The following is a 7,870-nucleotide window of genomic DNA, read 5'->3' as shown; positions in this document are numbered from 1 at the left end:
GGAGGCTCAGTCAGGGAAGAGCATGGTGGATGCACTGGCCAAAGCTCAGGCGGCTGTAGAGAACAGCATTGAGGGCGAAAATCTCGTCATTATTCATGCTGCTCTCAATGATGTGTTGCAAGGCAAGGATGACAACCTTCAGAGACAGAGGATGGCATGCGTAAGCTCCAAGACGCCTCTGGGAGTGTGCATGTGACCATATGCACAGTCCCAGAGGTCTGGGGGCAGTCTCGTGGGATTGAAAGGAGGGTAGTGGAGGCCAACTGTGTGATCAAGGGTATGAGCCGGCAACTACGTCAGTGGACACGGGAGCTGTGCTCCCAACAGCATCCCAAGTAACCACGGATATCCGTCGGCTGTCCGCTATGAATCCAAAGGTCGAAAAATTCGGATATCCAGAGTGGACACAGCACGGACATTCGCTGGACGTACAAGGAAGGTCCATTGACGGGATGTACTAGGTGGCTTTCTGGTGGATATCCGAACAGGATTTCAGTCGGACAGCCAGTTGCGAATGTCCACTGGCTATCCATCAAAGGGCCCCAAAGAACACATGAGAATTGAAATTAGTTTTGGAGTACTGCAGTGCATGAGCATATCCTATGCTCGCAGTCATCAGAAATTTTCTAAATCTTCTGATAATAGTGAGGCCTTAATTGCGTGTTGTGATCCACAAGTGATCTGCTTTCAGATCTAGAGCTCATATCTCCTTGTATAGCGGCCGGAGTAGTGGCGAATGTGTGTATCTGTGAGCAGACAGTTTCCGTGGATGGCATGAGCTGACTCGCATGCCCATTCCCAGGCCAACACACACGCTGGGGAAACCAGAAAGCCCTTCAAGGATGAGGTATTGTTTTTTTAATTTTCACGGCATTCTGAACTGAATGCGACGGTTAGTTGAAACGTAAAGGTCGCGGGATCAAATCCCGGCGGCGGCGACTGCATTTCCGATGGAGGCAGAAATGTCGGCCCGTGTGGTCAGATTTGGGTCACGTTAAAGAACCCCAGGTGGCAGAAATTTCCGGAACCCACCACTACGTAGGCGTCTCTCAAAATCATATGGTGGTTTTGGGACGTTAACCCCACATATCAATCCTATTTTGAAACGTAAAAAAATATAGCATCTAGTTCAGGGTTTTTTAAGGCATGTGCACTTTTTGTCAGGGTTAAAAATATATGTGCTCGTATAATTTATGTTGTATACTGTGCATTGCTTGTAGTATATCGTGCACTTATCTTACTAGTTTTTGTCAGTCGAAAGTGACCAACAGTTTTAAAAATAATTGTTCCATGAAATCAATTAAATTTTTTTATCCCGTTGACCACTATAGCAAAAGATATACAATGAAACCATACACTCAATCTATCACTGAATAGACTAACTTTTCACTGCTGAACGTTTATTACAAATCACGTGTAAGAATACTTTAGGTAAATAAATGCCACGGAGCGAGCGCAACCCGACAAATGTAATAGTTACATGCGGTACACCACGGAGGAAGGTGATACACACGGTGCTAGCGATGACACTGCTGCTGCGTCGCAAATGTCTCTCTCAAAAACTGAAACATGTCACAAAAATGGCGTTTCCAATTTAGGTTATTTGATAATAATTATCATCAAAAACGGTTGTAATACACCGCCTAATTGTTAAATATTATAAAGCTACTTTAACGACGTTGTATATATTGACGGTGATCTATCCAAACAGCGGAGAAAAAAAAAAGTTTCGTTTGGCGAGCCATCGCCCAGTCAAGCCAAGCCACTGGATTTGTTCTGTAGTTCTGTTAGTCCTGTGGATAATGGCGGCGGGCTTGTAGTGCCAGTGCAGATACGATTGTATTTTCTTCCCCAGCTACGGAGGTAAGACAGCTACATTTATTTATTTATTAAGATTACAGTCAAAGACTTCAGAACTTCGTATGAGTACTACAATGTGTTTCCGTCGCAGGTGCCAGCATGCCTAAAGCGAAGGAAAAGTCTTACACGCGCAAGAAAGCGTCATTGCAAACCAAGGCAATATTTCGGGATTTCGGATTTCAAGCCGGCAGCCAGCCGTCAACGTCTGAAGGAATCGGGAACTTCGAACAATGCAGTAGTGCGTGTGGTACACTACGCGCATGCAGTAACGCATGCTGTGCTCGTGAGTGTGCGAGCATTTGCGTGCCTGGGGCTGACGAAAACACTGCGGCTACATCAGCAGCTACTCAGGCGGATTGCTGCAGCTCGGCGCCCCCTGAGGGCAGTTCGCCTTGCGTCACCGAAAGTGACTCAACGGACACATCGCCTACAAAATGTTCACCCTGTTCGTCCACCGGAGCATCGCACACTGAACCCGAAGGCTCGCCAATGCAACTCAGCGATGTGCCTTCTCCTGTAAGCGAAGTCCCGGAGGTACCTGTTTGTTCATCTTCCACTGATGCATTGTCAAAGCACAAAGATTTTGTTGTGTCACTGCGCAGTTGGGTCATCAAAGAAAATGTTACTCATACAGCTTTGTCCGCTCTTCTAAAAATTCTCAAGGTCAGTACTTTCGATTCTTCATCTCTGCCTAGCGACGCTCATACTCTTCTCGCCATGCCTAGAGATACACAGCGTGCACCTGTTGTCAGTTCAATGGTACCGGGACATTACTGCCACTTTGGGCTACAGAAAAGCCTCGAGAATGCTTTGTCAAAAGCACGTTATGAAGGCAGTCATGTTTCTCTTGCCTTTAACATTGACGGGCTGCCAATTTCCAAACGCTCCACCATGCAGTTGTGGCCCATACAGTGCATGATTCGTGAAGATCGAAGAATACCACCCTTTGTAGTTGGAATTTTCACAGGCCCAGGAAAGCCTGCTTCAGCCAATGAGTTTCTCAACAAACTTGTCAGTGACCTGCAACAGCTTCTTTCCCAAGGAATGATTTTTCGTGGACACCTAATTGATGTTTCTTTGAAGTGTTTTGTTTTGGATGCCCCAGCACGATCATTTGTGTTTCAGATTAAAGGACATACAGGTTATTCTGGGTGTCCTAAGTGCACAGCTGAGGGTACATACAGAAACAGTCGACTCAGCTTCCCTACTACGTCATCCACTTTGCGTACGAATGATTCTTTCAGGTGTCAGATTGACTCTGACCATCACCGGGGCGCATCAGTATTAACATCACTGCCCATATACTGTGTGACCTCTGCACCACTGGACTATATGCACCTGTTGTGTTTGGGGATTGCGAAAAAGCTGCATAATGCTTGGCTAAGTAGTCCTTTAGACATAACGCCTTGGGCCTGCAAAGCGCAGACAATTCTCTCACCTTAATGTGTTGTTAGCACCATATGTAATGAAAGGTGCCCTGCATCATTGGCCGTGAATTCAAAGTAAAAGAAAACTTGTATGAGAAGCCATTTATTTCTGGCACCATTGATGTTTTTGTGGTTTCACAGCTTTCCGGTGTTAAATGTTGGCCATTAATAACTGTACGCAAGGTTGCTAGGTTACCCTGGCACGGAAAATTTGTTACTATTCCACTGCTTCATCTGTCTTGAGGGCACTAAAAGAAGAATTGATTGCATTTAGGATAGATTACCCTTCAACAGTTTTTGACACACCGCTTTGCTATGAAGAGATGCTTTGTTTTCTTAAAGGGGAACTCCGGTGCATTTTCGACCATACTGAGATAATGCTGTTTTCAAATAGTATTGACAATCCTGCAAAGGCTAAGGTGGTTAATTTCGTCCAGGTACTCGTCAGTAATTTTAATTAAGCAATAAGCGACAAGTCAAAACAAAGACCAGAATGGGAAGCTGCTCTGTCATTCATGGTGGGTATCAGATGACGTCTCGAGAATTCGTCGCTGATGACGTCACGAGATCGGCTACACCCTGCCACGGCTTGCTAGGGTGCACACATAGCTCACATTCCTCTTCTGATGCGCGAAAAGCAAGTTGGCGATATCGACGCAGAAGCAAGCTGTGCCAGAGCGTCTGAACTTACTAGTGACAAGTTCAGCAATGATTGCAGCTACTATCTCAGCGCAGAAGCATGGCTTTTTGATTTCGACCCGCCGGCGCGTGAAATGAACTGAATGACGTAGGGTGCGTAATTTGGCACATATTATCACGGTACCAATGAAAACACATGTTTAAAGTTTTATTGAAATCAGTTAATATTGAAAAAACGCCGGAGTTCCCCTTTAAGTGGTTGTTACATGAAAGTTTTAATTTGTTGTTTTCTTGCGTTAAATGATATGTGGGCTTTAACATCCTGAAACCACCATATGATTATGAGAGACGCCGTAGTGGAGGGCTCCGGAAATATCCGACCACCTGGGATTCATTAACGTGCCCCCAAATCTGAGCACACGGGCGTACATTTCCGCTTCCATCGGAAATGCAGCAGCCACAGCCGGGATTTGATCTCGCGACCTGCGGGTCAGCAGCTGAGTACCTTAGACACTATACCACCGTTGCGTTAAATGTTAAGCCAAGCCCTGCTGATCCTAGAAAATAAGTGTAAGTGCTCCCTGAAAAAGTAATTACAACATGTTATTAAAAACTAGTCTTGGTTCCTACTGTACTCTCAAGTCGCGATATGAGCTCTTCACATGCTGGAGCAAGAAATTGTGATGTTCCCATGGCCAGGCGAGTATCCTGTATGATGTCGCGAGAATTAGTACTGTAGCCTGACGTCAAGCTAGTGTCGATGTCGCGAGGTGCACCTTGGGAAAATTGGCTTTACTAGTACTGAGAGAAAAATGGCACTAAATTGGGACGAAGAAAGAATGACCGCACAACACTGAGGAACAATGGAACTGAGGAACAACTGTGTGTGTGTTTATTACACGGGAAAATATAGAGCTGCAAAATCAAATAGGACTACAACACTTGCTCATAAAGATGAAAAGCAAGATGAATCTCTCACGAGTCAAAATGTCCAAAGTTAACAGCTCAGAAACATGTTCTCTTTTTCGAGGAGGGCAAGTGGAGGCTCACTGACACACGTGTCCTTTCTTCCTAATATGGAAGGCTTCGTTGATTTCGCACTCGATCTTGTTACGATATCGTGAAAGCATCTTTCAATTATGGAAGAGCTGGGTGCAGCTGCACGAGGAACAATGGGCTGCTAAGGTGCTGCTTGTTGAAGTCTTGAGATTGAACGGGTGCTCATTCAGGTGATTGTTCAAACATTGACTGGTCTGTCCAGCATAGGTGTAGCCACATGACAACGGAATGTTGTAAAACATTGTTAATGCATTCCTCGTACTGTGTCCTGTGCTTCTTTATGCACGCATGCTCTTTGGGGTTACTTTACTTTTTCGCATAGGCTGCCGAGAAAGCCTTACGCCTGCTTTGCTAACGATCTTGAGTGCATGGCTCGCACCGCGTGCGTAAGGGATGGCGGAAATTTTTTGTCTTGTGCTGGGTATTTCCTGGTGCTTTGCTCAGCACAGGAAAGACAATAAATTTTTGTCGTCTCTTAGGTACATAGTTTGAGTCATGCGCTCATGCAAATCATGTATCAACTGGCCCTTCAAGACACCCTTCTGGCTTTAATTCCAAAATAATCTATCTCGGCATTTGCTGTACTTCACACTTGCTCCGAGCTATCTCTATACACAGGAGATTTGTAGGGCAGAGTAAACTGTCCTTCAAAAAAAATGGTGGCACTACCCCTTTAATATGACAGTTATTTGGTCACCATATTGTGCTAGCAGTGAAACGAAACAGCCACTATTGTGCAATAAACATTCACATTCTCCAAAGATAAAGAGGTGTATTGGTTGTGCTTGAATTAAAACTGATGTCTATGTGAGGACTGTTCATAGTGTTTAAGAGATATCCATGTCATAAGGGTATCTTAATTGTCCCATTGCATTGTTCTATGTAGAGCTCTAAAATGCTTCTGGGCGAATGACAGTTTTATGTATGATTAATGTTTATTGTACTTAATAAACAATAAAACTGTGTCATCCATTTTCAGCATGTGATGGAATTGAGCCCTGTGCTTTCCACGATGTGAATTTGTCTTATACATTTTTTTGGTATTTCCCATTTCATGTTTGTTTTTGTATTTTTGCAACAGTCATATTTGTCGCCTGTTCTGCAGTATTGTATTGGAATGGTGTTTTGCATCATACTGGATTTTGTCAGTTTTTAACTTAAACCTTTTTTATTTCTTGCTAAATGTTCTTGACATTTTTTGTTTGTACCAAAGCTTGTGTCTTTATGACCCTGTAAGTTTTAATTTTGATATTACAAAATGAAATAATCACAGCTAACTTCTTTCATTGTATTACCTTCACTGCTAGAATTGTGTGGAGCTGTGCTTCTATTCTCATCATTGTGTTCACACTTTAACTTGAACATCGTACTTGATTTAATTAGTGTTTGCTTAATTTATTTATTCATTATTACTAGAGTACATGATTTGACCTAATGATAATAAACATTTTATTGCATCTGAGACCTTGTGTGAGCCCAATCTTCTTACGCTTTAGCACTTGTTCCTGGGCAAGTTGATGCCCAAGTTTGCCAAACATATGTTATTCTGTTTTATCGATGGTAAAAGCTTGAAAACAAATAAGCTTCTAAGCATGCACAGTGGCATGAAAGTTCGCTGTGCATGATTTTTTCTAGCTTATACCATCAATAAACAGCTGGTAATTGGCACTCCGGATCCCTAGTCGTCACCTTATTTGTGTCCATGAATCTTGTTTTAATTTAGCATTGCACCAGAAATAATTTTAGCGCTTTGATATTTAATCTGCAGCAAAAGGGTTCTTGTGAAAGACGTTCAAGCATCAATTGCGAGAGTGCACAAAACCTCAAGGACCCTCGATATTACCACACACACACACACACATATATATATAGCTAGGTATTTGTGCTCACTCAACATCAGCCTCGGACAGGCCGCATGGACATTCAAAGGACCATTAGGGAGGGGGTAGATTATTTATGCACAATGAATAAGAAATCAATATACATATCTATTATGAACATATATGTACCTGTGTATATGTATAATATATCCCCTGATGGTTCTTTTAATGTCCGTGTCGGCTGTCCGAAACGGATGACGAGCGAACGTACAAATTTGTTACCTTTGTACATTCACAGTATGTCCATTGGACGTACATTGTACGTCCGCGGATATCTGATGGATGTCCGGAATATCCGAGACGGACGTCCCGACGTATTCCTAACCGATATCCGTGGTTACTTGGGATGCCTAACCACCTTGTCTTCGCTATGCAGGCTTTGTTCACGATCATCCTCGGATGGCCGTGCTGCTTACCAAGCATTCCTGCGCCTTTCCAAACGTTTCTACCAGCCACAAGCACATCTGCGCCGCTCTACTGCACACGACCTACCGTGTTGGCACTTTCACTGGATGCTCCCATCCGCCGCCCAGCCTCATCGACGCACCATCACCAGGAAACGAAGATTTAAGCAACATGCCAAGCAACGTGAACGTCAGTGGACACGGGAGCAGTGCTCACAACAGCATGCCTAACCACCTTGTCTTCGCTATGCAGGTTTGTTGTTCACGATCATCCTCGGATGGTGGTCCTCCTTATCAAGCATTCCTGCGCCTTTCCAAACGTTTCTACCAGCCACAAGCACATCTGCGCCGCTCGACTGCGCACCACCTATCGTGTTGGCACTTTCGCTGGTGCTCCCATCGGCCCCCCAGCCTCATCGACGCAGCCATCACCAGGAAACGAAGATTTAAGCAACATGCCAAGCGACTTGAACGTCAGTAGACAAGGTAGCAGTGTTCACAACAGCATGCCTAACCACCTTGTCTTCGCTATGCAGGTGCGTACAGCCGCATCTCTTCACGCTAAAAAGACTGATGATCGGTGTTTGCTACTGTTCCCGTG

At 44.3% G+C, this 7,870-nt stretch overlaps 1 long non-coding RNA gene across 1 annotated transcript; it reads left to right on the top strand.

The window, feature by feature from the left end:
* The first annotated feature begins 1,781 nt into the window (after positions 1-1,781).
* On the top strand, positions 1,782-6,447 carry LOC142785029 (uncharacterized). Its single transcript, XR_012888825.1, has 2 exons — positions 1,782-1,863; positions 1,952-6,447. It is a non-coding gene; the product is annotated as an uncharacterized LOC142785029 (long non-coding RNA).
* The last annotated feature ends 1,423 nt before the right edge of the window (positions 6,448-7,870 follow it).

This window comes from Rhipicephalus microplus, unplaced genomic scaffold (assembly GCF_043290135.1).
Source record: "Rhipicephalus microplus isolate Deutch F79 unplaced genomic scaffold, USDA_Rmic scaffold_17, whole genome shotgun sequence".
Taxonomy (NCBI): Eukaryota; Metazoa; Arthropoda; class Arachnida; order Ixodida; family Ixodidae; genus Rhipicephalus; species Rhipicephalus microplus.
Note: the sequence above shows the minus strand (reverse complement) of the source record. Positions and strands in the feature narration are given on the sequence as shown.